This window comes from Triplophysa dalaica, chromosome 1 (genome assembly GCF_015846415.1).
Source record: "Triplophysa dalaica isolate WHDGS20190420 chromosome 1, ASM1584641v1, whole genome shotgun sequence".
NCBI lineage: Eukaryota > Metazoa > Chordata > Actinopteri > Cypriniformes > Nemacheilidae > Triplophysa > Triplophysa dalaica.
In genome coordinates, this window is record NC_079542.1 from 10,261,551 (window position 1) to 10,275,115 (window position 13,565).

A 13,565-nucleotide genomic window follows, 5' to 3' on the forward strand; every position below is an offset into this window, starting at 1 on the left:
TCCCTACTGTGTAGTATGGAACGTATTGAAATTCAATTTGCAAAATGGCAATGCAGTATGTAAAATGACAATGCATTAATGTCCTTAAATATATATTTAAAATAACATATGTGGAACTTCAGGTGCAAAAATTTCAGTCATATATTTACATTTGTCAGTTCCTACACTACTTTTAATATGTAATTTAAATGCATATTTTAATGCTCTTTAAAGTCCCAATGAAATAAAAATTTACAATTCTTATTCATACATCAAATATTGCATTGTTTATGTAGCGTTGTGAGTCATTTTCTTTTTAAAATGTATGTACCCTCATAATCTTCAGTTAAAATCTGAAAAGACACTTCCGCCCTGAAATGACGATCCATTTCAAATGACCTAAATTAGACAGCTTGGGCGAACATCCGTTAGCCTCCTCTTCAACTGTCAGTCTGCTGCTATTTTCATTTCAAAATGCATCGGCTGTTTTGTAACATCCAATCAATTCGCAGTTAAAAACACAAGCCTGGCTCACTAGTTTACTCCTTTTAAATTTCTTTTCACTCAGAAACACGTCAGAATACGGAAGTAAAAACGATCGCAACTTCCAGTTCACAGGGACTTTAAAGGAGCAAGTCTTTCTGTTTTTAAAGCTTTGCTTATGTTTTTTGGGTGTTTATCAATGGATGTTCATATTTCTAATAAAAAAAACGCTTTATATTTGTCATGATTGGTTCCCCGCTTAGAATGTGTGTGTGAAGATGTCCCACCCATACCATATCAGCGAGCTTCCACTTCTCGGGCTGTTGTGATTGGTCGGTGCCCCTCTCAGTGCATGTGTACAATCTCAGATAACCAAACACTATTCCAGTGGCTCTTCCTCTCCTCTAGAGCTGTCGCGGTAACCGCTGTATTGTACTACCGCGCTACTGACAAGCGAACCGCAGGGACAGGAACACAACCGCAGAAACCGCGGCAACCACCTTTTTTTCAGTATGGCATCAGGGTATGCTTTTCTTTTTTACACCTTTGCATTCGGCAATGAATGTTTAATAAATCAGTGATGAATACAAGAGTGTTACGTGTATCATTGTCCCGCCAATTGTTCGTAACGGTTGTTTTTAAAGATGGACGCAATGCAGGCGCTCTGGTACCAAAACCTAATGTAACGTCGCCAGTTTGGGAATACTTTGGGTTGAACCGAATGTTAAGGGAGAGCCAGCTAATTTAGATGAGCCGATATGCAAAATTTGCAGAAGAAAGGTGCTTGTAACACACAGCAATACGTCGAATTTGAGGTCTCATTTTACATACAACCTCCGCATCAGCGTCCGTAGCTAGGAGAGTTTGCGCAGATAACGAGCTCATGTGCTAATAGACTCTAGCGCAAATCCACTCTCCTGGTGGCCCAAAAACCAGGGCAGATTTCAGATGCTCGCAAATCTGTATTTGTGCGACCAGCACACCATCAGAAAGAGTCTTCAATGCCGCCGGAAAAATTATTATGGCTGTGTTCGTCCCTGAAACCACATAATTTTTATACGTTAGTTTTTCTAGCACGAAACAAGGACAAGATAACCCAGGATTAAATCACATTTCTTGACGCTCAAGTGAGTGAAGTCACATTTATTTAGTTTTTATTATTTATTTGCTGTATTTTCATTTACACTGTTTTCATGTGATACTCGAGTTCTTTCGTTTTTCAGATTGAATGCATGTTATTGTTATAGCGTATTGCTGTGTTCGGCAGTTAGCATTGGACAAAAAAACATTTTATAACCCGTCTCTCTTTCATTTAAAAAGTTAATGCTCAAGTGAAGATATAGCCTATTTATTATATTTTTATTTGCTGTATTTTGATTTAAACTGTTTTTATGTGATAGGCTAATTTAGTTTTTTCGTTTTTCAGATTCAAGGCATGGTTCGTGGTGTTCTGTTCTGCATTTAACAATAAAAAAATATATAACAAAAAATATATTTACTTCAATGTAACAACTGATCAATAAATATTTAAATGCACTAAAATAATGATAAATCACTCAAAAAATGTGGGTGGGTGCGGTAATACCGCCTACCGCGCTATTGTGCCACCCATATTTACCGCAAGGGAAATTTCCTAACCGCGACAGGACTACTCTCCTCTAAGGAAGGCATCGCCCATTTTTTCCTATTATCGCTTGGCACTGAACTTTGAGCGTCATCATTTTGCAGGTATTATTTATGCTCTAAATGCAACATTACACATTAACTAATGGTTGAAAATGGGGAACGTGGCCTTAAAGTTCAAAAATTAAATTGAAAATGCATTCCCCAGATTGATTATATATTTTTAACAAAACTGTAGCAAAATGTTCATTCAAATGTTATTTTCCCTAAATGCAGTAACAACATTAACAGGTCGAGTTCTGCAAATTCAATTTGGACTTGAAAATGCATTTCCAGCAAAAAACTGTATGTGTTCATGGTGAAAACGCGTTTCCCCATGAAACGTTCAGCATAGTGAGCCAACCGCCTAGCAAAGCAGAGAATTTGCTGAGAGATGTTTTAACAATGTTTCTACTAGTTAGATAATCTACAGACACCTAATAATCTTAAGAAACGCTTAAGCCCTTTCTGTCTTTGTGCTTCAATTCATGTGCAATGTGCATGCGATTTAATGCTTTATCAGCTCTGTCTGCCAGCCGCACATCAACGCACGTGCACTTGGCTCGAAATGCATTTTCAAGTCCACATTGAATTTTGCAACACTACACTCAGCACGCTGTGTTTAAATGTATATTTAAGGACATAAATGCAATGCATTGTCATTTTACATACTGCAACTGGAAATTGGAATTTTGGAAAATTGGAAAATTGCTACAAATATGATTCCATAGGTGTAGTAGAGAGTGTGTGTTGATCCAATGTTGTGCATGTAGACTAGAGTGGAAAGATAGACTGTGTCTGCTGTATTTTAGGCTGAATTTATCTCTCAGCTATCAATACATACTGCTGTATAAATAATTATATTTATGTAACATGATGTTTACAAAAACATAGACCTTCTTACAAACACATGTAGATCTCCCTTAAAATTGTCATCAGGACAACCTGCCTCATTCATGAAACATTTTTAATGAATAAGGTCTCATATGTCTCCCACTTATCTTCTTCAGAACATGGTTGTTAAAGTCTTTTGATTGACTGATCATGACCGGTGTGTCAAAATTTTCCCGAAGAGACATTTTTGGCTTAGATGTTGATTTGTCATCATTTACTCACCCTGTTGTCATTTTAAACCTGTTTGATATTCTTTCTCGCAAAGCACAAGAGAAGATATTTTGAAAAATATTGGTCTACATTCACTTGGTTTCACAAAACCAATGCAAGTCAATGGGGATCAACGTTTTTTTCTTTCCAACATTTTTCAAAATATGGTCTTTAAGATGTTTTATTAACAAAGTTCGGGAGGTGCATGTGCAGATAATTAACTCGGCTGGGTTTCGATAAACAATCACAGCAATCATCCTAACAGGCAATATGGGGTAAAGCCACTTCACCTCCTAATAATAATAGCATTTGAGGGGGGGGTTGTTTGTTCACAATGTGGTGTGAATGAGCTCCAAATGCCATTTAGGATAAACTGGTCAACAATTTTTTATAGAGCTTTGGTGTCACTCCTGTCTTCCTCTTACACCCAGTCTTAAATTTTTCCTCTTCCTTTCTCTCACACTGTGCATCTGCTCCACCCCTGAGTAAACTGACAAATAAGGTGTTTGTAGCTGGTGCTTCATTTACACCACACATACAAAAACATGAACACACCTTGTGTTTAGTGAAGGGATGATGTCTTCGGAACGCAAGAGAGAGGGACAAGTTGTACTTCTTTTATATACAGGGTGTATGAATGCAAAGAAGTTATGTCTGCCGAGATATATCTGTACATCTCAGTCTGAGGCACAGGCACGTTTTTGTTGCATCAGGATATGAATGGGCGTGTGAGAAGATTTGTTGCTCCAGACATCAGCTGTATTGTCATCGTTCTGTTTTTATTGTTCCCTGTGGGCAGGACATTAAAACATGAGAAAAGTTGTTTGCAGAATAAGAACTTACAGTATGTTTATTAAACCATGCACTACTGTCATACAGAATTGATTGTGAAATAATGAAACACACCTGCCTGTAATTTGTTCCTGAAGGCGTCTGTTCAGGTGTGTATCCAAATATCTGAAATTGCCTTTGAGGCAGAAGATGATCTTATAGAGAATGTGAAGCTGACGTCAAGCCCTATGTTGCATGTTGCAGTGGCATCGCCATATTGGGAGGATCATACTCCACTGCTATTATTGTTTTGAAATGTACAGACGATGGGCGGGGCTGTGTGTACCGCCCTGAACTCAGAACTTACAGTGTGTGCTTGTAGCCTTTAGGAGGCTGCTCAGGTAGCTGTGGCAGTCGAATTCGTCCGGTTAAGAGGTGTTCTACCCGTGAAATAATTTTTGAGACATTATTTATTTTATCGTCAAAAAACTATAAAGTTTTGCTCTAATACCAGGTGCCTTCAACATGATGGCAATATATCCTGAGGTTTTAGACATTCGTTCTTTGACAAAGGATCTCATGAAACTTACAGAATGCATGTCCCAAAATATAGAACTCTATTGCAGCTAATATTTACATTTAGACATTTAGTCATTTGGCAGATGCTTTTATCCAAAGCAACTTATAGTGCACTTATTACAGGGACAATCCCCCTGGAGCAACATGGAGTAAAGTGTCTTGCTCAAGGACACACTGGTGGTGGCAGCTGGGATCGAACCAGCAACCTTTGATTTACCAGTTCAGTGGTTTAACCCACTAGACCACCATCTCCACTATTTGGAAACCAGAATTTGCAAGGATTTTTAAATTTGGTCCTAAAACTTTATATTTTAGGATGGCTTTTAATTCATACTTGTACTATTCATGAGTGTTTTATTGGTGTTCTGTCTATATATTTTTGTATTAAGCTGGTAAATGTGCATCTCTTTGAGATGCCACTTTTGTAGGAGCTACATATAAGTATTATTAATACAAATACTTTACATTACGTTACATTGACAGTCAGAGTAAAAAGCAGTTTTTGCAGGGTCTCCTCCTTTCCTCATTTTTTTTATTTCACTTTTATTCAGTGTAAGTATAAAAGTTTATCAACTTAATTCTACAAATGATCAACTTGATCATACAAACACACATCTTTATTCTACATCCTCAGAGAAATTCATCAGAGGAACATTTATACATATTATATCAATGCTATTTAAAGTTATAATAGAAAATTTTGTTCACTTCCGATTCGGAATGTGATGTTATATTAACTTTTCCTTTGATATTAAGGTCAGAAAAATCTGTCCAGTCTGTGTAACATCAGCCATGTTTGAAGGACCCGCATAACCTCATACTGTGTTTGGAGTTTGAAGCTTTTGCACATGTGCCACCTCCTAGTGACCATATTGTTTCTTTCTTTAGACTTTCTTTATATGTTTGTATAGTAGTTTTAGAAACAAATGTAAAGGACTGCATGTGATCTTATTTAATTGATGCTGGCCTGGCATAGAGTCACAAACTCTCCTTCACAAAACGCTCCAGTGAAGGTGTTTACTCTGGAAGCGCTTGAGAAATGTCTGCTCTGGTAGACATGAATGTGATCAGAAATCAAAAGCAAAACACAGAGACGTCTGATTTAAGGTTCAAAGGCTTGCAATGCATTACTGTACAAACAGGCACATGGGAGAGGTGCTATGGTGCATTCCTGATGGATTTGATAGCCGTGTTGCTGTCTGGTTGTGTAGTACAAACACTTGTGCGTGTGGAATCAGATGATAATGACATATTAAAGAAATGTGAGGGTTCCATTAGGGTTTCGCATCATATTATTTATTTTGATTTAATTGTGCTAAAAGTCCTGCTTGAATTGGCGCTCCCTATCAACTAAATGCCTGGAAATAAAAATTATATTTTTATGAATATAAAAAAAATGTAAAGCATTTTTTGGGACATATGACATCGGTCTAGCTGAGCCCCAGGTCTCTAAGCCTAGAGTTCTGACATAAGCATCCGCACAGCCCACAGGTTATTAAACAAAAGAACACTACAAAACAGGCAAAACAAAACCCACAATGGGGAAAACAAGACTGGATAATATTAAACTCAAAACAAGGACACTAACTCACTAGACTAGAAAATAAACACTGGATACAAACACTAAACTAACACTTACTTGACAAAGACACAGGAACAAGGAAAACATACAGGTATATCCACAAGGTATCTTCACAAGGTATATCCACAGCAAACATCAAACACAGGTACAGCTTACAATGCACGAGCAACGAGACAAAGAAACATGAGGACTCTTTATAGGGGGAAACAAACAGAGGATGGTAACGAGCAACAGGTGCTGGGGATTAGCACTCAGGGAAAGCTGACGAGAAGAGAGAGAGGCGGGGCCAGAGACGAGACACGGAGAGAGAAGAAATCGTCTCTCTCCCACATGAAACAGAGGATTCTGTATGATTCCACCTCTAGACCAAGAAATACCTGACAAGGTGAGGTGGAATCATGACAGAACCCCCGCCTTAAGGAGCAGCATCCTGATGCTCCTCAAAGGCACAAACAAGACAAGACAGACTTAGACAAAGACAAGAACCAGACAGACATGGTCAACAAGATAAGGGGCATACATGACATGACAACGAGTGGACTCGGGTGTGACAATAAAAATAACAAACAAGGGAGGGGGGGTGTTGGCAAACCAGAGAACATAGGGGGAAGTCCAGAAAGGGTAGGGCTGGGTGGGGAAGTCCTAGCCCGTGGGGGCGCGCCAGAGCACGGAGCCCCAGAGGGCTTAACAGGGGAAGTCCTTGGAGGAACTGTCCTAGTCCCTGGCAGGACTGCTGGGCTGGACCCCGGCTGGAGAGGCTCGGAAAGGCCGGACGGGACCGGCTGAAGAGGCCTGGGAAGGCCGGACGGGACCGGCTGGAGAGGCCTGGGAAGGCCGGACGGGACCGGCTGGAGAGGCCTGGGAAGGCCGGACGGGACCGGCTGGAGAGGCCTGGGAATGCCGGACTGGACCGGCTGGAGAGGCCTGGGAATGCCGGACTGGACCGGCTGGAGAGGCCTGGGAATGCCGGACTGGACCGGCTGTAGAGGCCCTCGAAGGCCGGACGAGACCGGCTGTAGAGACCCGGGAAGACCGGACGGGGCCGGCTGAAGAGACCCGGGAAGGCCAGACGGGACCAGCTGGAATGGCGGCTGGGCAGCGCTGTCCGGTGGCTGGGCAGCGCTTGGTGCCGGCTGCTGGACCGGCTTGAAAGCCAGCCTCGGGAACACCGGATGCTGGGCAGTAGTCGAACGCTTTCCCCTCTTGGGCTTCCTCTTCCGGGAGCGGCCCACAGGGACTGTGGCCGACCGAAGAGAGGCGGTGGGAGACACGGCTAGCTCCGTGCAGGATGAGTCGGACAGGGAGTCCCACGACTGCCTCCGTGGGCGTCTCCCTTGGATGCAGACGGGAGGTGAGTGGGATGGACCGGCGAACCTCACCATCCCAGTGGTCAGCACCTGGTCCTCCGGGACGGAATCCAGGTGGAAGTGGGTGGAGTCCTGGGGGCCACTGCTCGAGAGATTCTTTACCAGGTCCTGGAAAGACCCCTGGATAATCCTCTCCCGTTCCTCCAGCGGAGGAGGACTGACCAGGCCAGCCAGGAAATAGGAGTTCAGCAGAACCTCTGGGAGAAAGCCCCGCCTAGCCAACGACCCCTGTGCATAATTTTCCAGGGTCCGGTCACCCTGGGGAGGAAAAGGGCCATTGCCTTTCTGCACATCATAGATGGCTGACTGCCACCAAGCCTGGGACGAGTTGCTGCCTGCTGGGTTAATTTCTGGCTCGTGCATTCTGTCAGAAATTGCAAGGAAGACAATGCAGGGAGAACCCAATTGCAGGCAGGACTCAGGGATGACAGTGTTAACAGATAATTTATTATTAAACAAAAGAACACTACAAAACAGGCAAAACAAAACCCACAATGGGGAAAACAAGACTGGATAATATTAAACTCAAAACAAGGACACTAACTCACGCCAAAACTTGGAAAAATAAATGTGAATAATAAGAGCTATTTAAATGACAGCACTTTCTAAATCAGTAATAAATGTCGAGTCTGTTGAACGAAAGGTCAGATTTCTTTTCTCTGCTTCCACCAGATCCTCTTTGGGACATTCTCTAATCATGCTGGGATTACAAGTATCATCAGGTTTTGCCCTTACTTGTGGAGCTCATGCCAGCTTAAACACATGATGTCATTAAAGTTTGAGGGAATACACCAAATACTCAAAAATTCTCCTTAAATTCAGACTATAGTATAATAAAACTATATTAAATATTGTACTTATGTTGTGTCAAAAAGTAAAAAATTACATTTTCGACAATTGTGATGTTATCATCATTTACAAGGCCGTCCGGATTGTCTTTACTGTAAAGACTGTAAAAATATATGGGGGTTAAACACCGTTACTGGAGTCTCTACTAAAAACAGAAACATTTTAGTAAATTACATCACTGAGCCGAAGAAAACAAACTATTGTCTCCCAAGCATTATTCCTGTCTTTTGTTATATCTCTAAAAGTGCCTCATTCTAACAAAAGGTCTGGTGATGGTTCAAAGGGACAGTTCACCCAAAAATGAAAATAATTTCATTGTTTACTCACCCTCAAGTTATAATATAATAATGTAAATGTCTTTGTTCTGTTGACGTAAAAGAAGATATTTGAATTATGTTGATAACTAAAATTCTGGGGTACAACCGTAGTAGTTTTTTCCCACCATGATAGTCCATAATGCCCCAGAACTGTTTGGTTACAAAAATTCTTCCAAATATCTTTCTTTGTGTTCAGCAGAGCAACAAACTTTATACAACAACCTGAAGGTGAATTAACGATGACAGTGAACTGTACCTGGCGTTAAGTAATTGTTATAAAGCCTGATTGAGACATCTCTCCTGTTAGAGAAAGTGCCAGAAAAGCATAAATTGGATGTGTGTCTGGATATAGTTTAGAGGCAAGGACCGTCCCTTATCTAGATGTCTCCTCCCTCCTTTATCTGTCATCTTATACAGTAAAAGTTCAGTCTGAACTGCAGTATCAGTAGATGAAGTGATCTCTCAATCTTTAGTGCGATGTCTGAGTCCTGTTCTTTCTCCACAATGACCACAGTCTCCTTATGAATGAATGAAATGTCCTGTATATATACAGCAGCTGTTGTGTTAGTTCTGTCGTTTTAAGTTTGAATACAGTGTCAAATTGTGAAAATGTTAAATATTTATTATTTTTCATTTTCTATTTTAATTCATAATTTTTAATAAAATATATATATATATATATATATATATATAACAAATAAATGAATAGCCGTGCACACCTGTGTGGTCGCGGGCTGGCAGGTGTGTTGGAATGATGATGGAAAGAATAGAAGTCCCACAGTGCCATGAGCTTTTAAATCTGCCTCTTCTTAAAGCATTTATTAAAAATGTAAAGAATCGTAAGAACTTTCCATATACAAGTCCTGAAACAATCATTTCACAAAAACTCTACGCTGTCTCGCTGTTGAAATCCGTCTGTACAGTGGTACTGTACAAGTGTAAAAGTAATTTATCAGTGTCATTTAGTGGGAGTGAGACAGTCTGTGTGTATATTACTAGTGTAGAGCAGCAGGACAGACATGGTAATATCCTAGTGTCTAGTGGTGTCTAGCCCGCTCTAAAACAAGGTGGTAATTATATAGCTTTTGTCAGATAGAGATGTGTATGCACGTTTATTGAATGTCTTTTTGAACAATGAGCTGAATAGATCTTGTTTTGACTTGAATAAGACAGTGTTAGATCCAAAGAGACCCCAAAGTTACGTGATCCTCTTCCCTAAATAGTAATACCTCTTTTATATTTACTTTCCCTCTCATATACAGACCCCTGCCTTTCTGCGATCTTTTTTGTGTTTTTCTGTTTTGTTTTAATACTTTGTACCTCCTTCACTCCATCTGCTTCTTCTATTAGTGGAGGCAGCAATGGCTCTCCTGTGTAACTCTGGAAGGCCCTGTTTCTTTGTGTGGATGTCCATGTACAGAGCAGCAAATGTTTACTGTGTTACCAGCAAACAGTCATTTAATTAGAAAATTAATTGTTTTTTTTAATTACTTTGTACTGTTTTTTTTTGCTAATCATTGGCTGTGAGAAGAGATTTGAAATGTTTTTTTTGCAAGAATTTACTGCCGTATTCTGTGAGCATGTTTTTCTTGGCTCATTGCTGCGTTTCCAACAATGCTGTGTGGCATCCATGGCATTCGATCATCTATCCTCCTCGCCTTGGGAGAACAGAGGACATTTTTTTAAACATTGTCTGTACAACTGAATAGAATAATCATCAAAAAATCATTGCAAAATATAATATTGTTTGTATTAAGAGTACCAATAAACAAAAATGTGGAATCGCTCCAACTTGCTTAAGTTACTGCATTGCTTAACCAAACCAGAAATGTGTTTAAAAAGACAGCTTCGAGGCGTAATTCATTTGAGCCCTGAAGTTTTAGATTCATATGCAAGCTGGGTATGGCATGCAGGTTTGAACATGCTCTGTAGGGGATAGAATTAGATCTCCAGATTATAGTTCAGGTGAGAACTTGCCTCACAATCATTTGAGTGCCAATCCACGTGCAGTGATCCTCACTCAAAAAGCCAAATGTTTTTGTTTTCTTTTAACATTTAACACAAGCATATACATCAACGCTGATTCAAGAACAGAAATAAGTTGATAAATATATATTTCTGTAAAATCACCATTCTTTTAGCGTCCTCTTGTGGTGAAGGGTAGGTATTGCATGATTCGTGAGCCCATCTGCTGTTGTTTAAACTTTGTTCTGATCTGCAAATATTTAGAGAGAAAACAGTTTGTACCAAAATCACATGCGGTGCACCTGGACATGTTGACATAGTTGTATTTTAAACAAGATTTCTTCAAATATTGTGCTGCCACAAAAATGTTCACTACTTGTGTGAGAGGAGAAATGCTGATTTCACTTTCTTGTGGGAAATTTGGGTGTTTTGAGAAATTGATAAGAGTTATATCGGTTTAGATAGTGACGTGGACACAAATACACAACAGTTGAAATACAGTTAAAGCTGATTTTGCTTATTCAATTTTGAATGACAAATGTGTTTTAGTTGTGAACAATATGACAAACAACTTCATCATGAATTCAGAAAATTACAGAATATGTCTTGTAGCACTGAACTTGATCCAAGTGTGGTGTCCACACGACCTGAGACCCTTGGCAAGATCTTACAGCTGTGCTGGTTTTCTCACGGTCTCTATCAGTTTTTGAAGGATGTCTTTATCTTCCTTATCAGAAGGTCTCACATCTATTTTGATTTGAATCTTGCACACCGCAGACGTCATTTCTTGCACAATACGACGATGCATTATTTACCTCTTTCCATCATCAAGCACTTAACTCCTGATCCGATTCGAACATGTAACCATCAGTCATCCTGTGTCATTTGCGTGCAATGTTATGATATGGTGTTCTTCCTTGACAAGATATCAGTCCTCGGGTAGTTTTGGTTGTGTACTTACAAAGTGCGTTTTTTACTTGGACGGGATTTTTCCATAGTTCTGATAGCTGCTAGTGGATTTTCCATGTGCTCGCACCCACAAGGCTCGTCAGTTTTAAGCTCAAGCAACGAGATGCAGCACAGTTTGTTCTCACACAGTTCACCTTGAGCAGAACAACAAGTACAAAACATTACCTTGGTAAACATTTGACCCCGTGTGCACTTTTTTACCCCTACACCCCCACTTGGCCATGGCTGGTTAATTTGAAGAGGTCAAAGGTCATTCTTTTCTTAACGCCACAGGAATAAGAATAAAGGAATTTCAGGGACGAACCAGAGCAGGCCATCAGAAGGAGGTGCTTTCCGGAACATTAGATTTAAAAAGGTTGTACTGTAATAACATGTTTAAGAGTTTCTTGGGATTTCTTTCTTCTTTTCTCATTTTATGGACCCTGAAGACCCAGCAGTGACAGATGGACGCGTTCAAGGAAATGTGTCGGTCTAGCTGCTTTTGTTGGAATGTTACGGTGTCTTTTTGTTTGATAGTTTTAGGAAAAAAATATTTTGCAACATTGTAGGATAATTTAAATGAATTGGTGAATGCATACAATTTATTATGGGGAAAAACCAAGAAGAGCCATAAAAAGTGAATATTCACTTTCCCGTATATACATTGTAACCATTTTATGTTAAAATTAGTTGGATGTTATTTGTCCAATATAAATTTTTATGAAATTGTAACTTTTATGGAGCGGTTGAAACATTTTTGAAAATCCTAAAACTTTGTATCCAGTTTAAAAATAGAGTCTGGTTTGTGCCCTCAATCATATGAAGCACTGCTTCCTCCACTAGGGGGACAAGTTAATCTCCACATATAAGATTAATCTGCACATCTGATCTTTCCACCCTCATTCACAATAGAACTAAACTTTGCTCACTACACATTCAATGTCATCAAAAACACTTGTCAGACACCTGCATTGTTTAGATAAAAGTGTCTGATGCATCAGAAGAAGGATATAAGAGTTTTTTTGTGCTTTCTATTAATAATTTAATATTTCTAAAAGTTTGGATGTTTTTTTTCTTGCTATATTTAAGAGTCATGCACTTAACTGTACACAGTTTCATATTTAACTGTATAAGTCTTTTTTATTTCAGAGTCAACAAAATTGTCATTTTACATTTACATTACATTTAGTCATTTGGCAGATGCTTTTATCCAAAGCAACTTACAGTGCACTTATTACAGGGACAATCCCCCTGGAGCGACGTGGAGTAAAGTGTCTTGCTCAAGGACACACTGGTGGTGGCTGCTGGGATCGAACAAGCAACCTTTGATTTACCAGTTCAGTGGTTTAACCCACTAGACCACCATCTCCATTTTAGAAACTGTAGTACATGTGTATGTATGAACTGTACAATATACAATACAATATTTTGTTGAGGTCATTTTGAGTATGTAGGAAGTATGTAAGAAGTATTGAGTAAAAAGATATATTGATCATTCAACTTCTCAGTGAGTAGCACACTTTATGTGCCTGCCTTTCAATATCATTAGTAGCCCTGATTGATTCAAGCATTATTAGTTTATCACAGGGATTTCTATTGAATTATGTTGTGTGATTCAAGAATGTGTCTTAAAATATTAAATGACGACGATTGCCTTTGTCAATATCTTCCCAATTTTGCCCTCATTGAAAATATCTTCTCTTAAATTGAGGAATCCTCTTACACTGGTCCCACACAAGCCAACAAATAGACGGAAGAATCATGGTATAATAGGCCATTTGACCTTATTAAAGAGGAAACTGAAGTTCACATGGTCCTGTATTTCTGCTTTTTGGAACTTCATCTGTCATTTTCTCTCTGAAAAGGTGACACTATTGACATATGGGCTGGTTTGCTAAAGCAAGGTTTATTGGGAGGTCACTGTGCTTTTTCTGCATTGATGACCATTTATGATGTATA

At 39.5% G+C, this 13,565-nt stretch overlaps 1 protein-coding gene and 1 long non-coding RNA gene across 2 annotated transcripts in view; one reads left to right on the plus strand and one right to left on the minus strand.

Annotated features, from left to right (window-relative positions):
* Nucleotides 1-13,565, plus strand: part of col4a5 (collagen, type IV, alpha 5 (Alport syndrome)) — a 41,569-nt gene that overhangs the window by 3,799 nt on the left and 24,205 nt on the right. The window lies entirely within an intron of this gene.
* On the minus strand, nucleotides 9,466-11,694 carry LOC130418168 (uncharacterized). The gene is made up of 3 exons (XR_008906302.1): nucleotides 11,474-11,694; nucleotides 10,824-10,908; nucleotides 9,466-10,351 (listed from the first exon to the last, which is right to left on the minus strand). It is a non-coding gene; the product is annotated as an uncharacterized LOC130418168 (long non-coding RNA).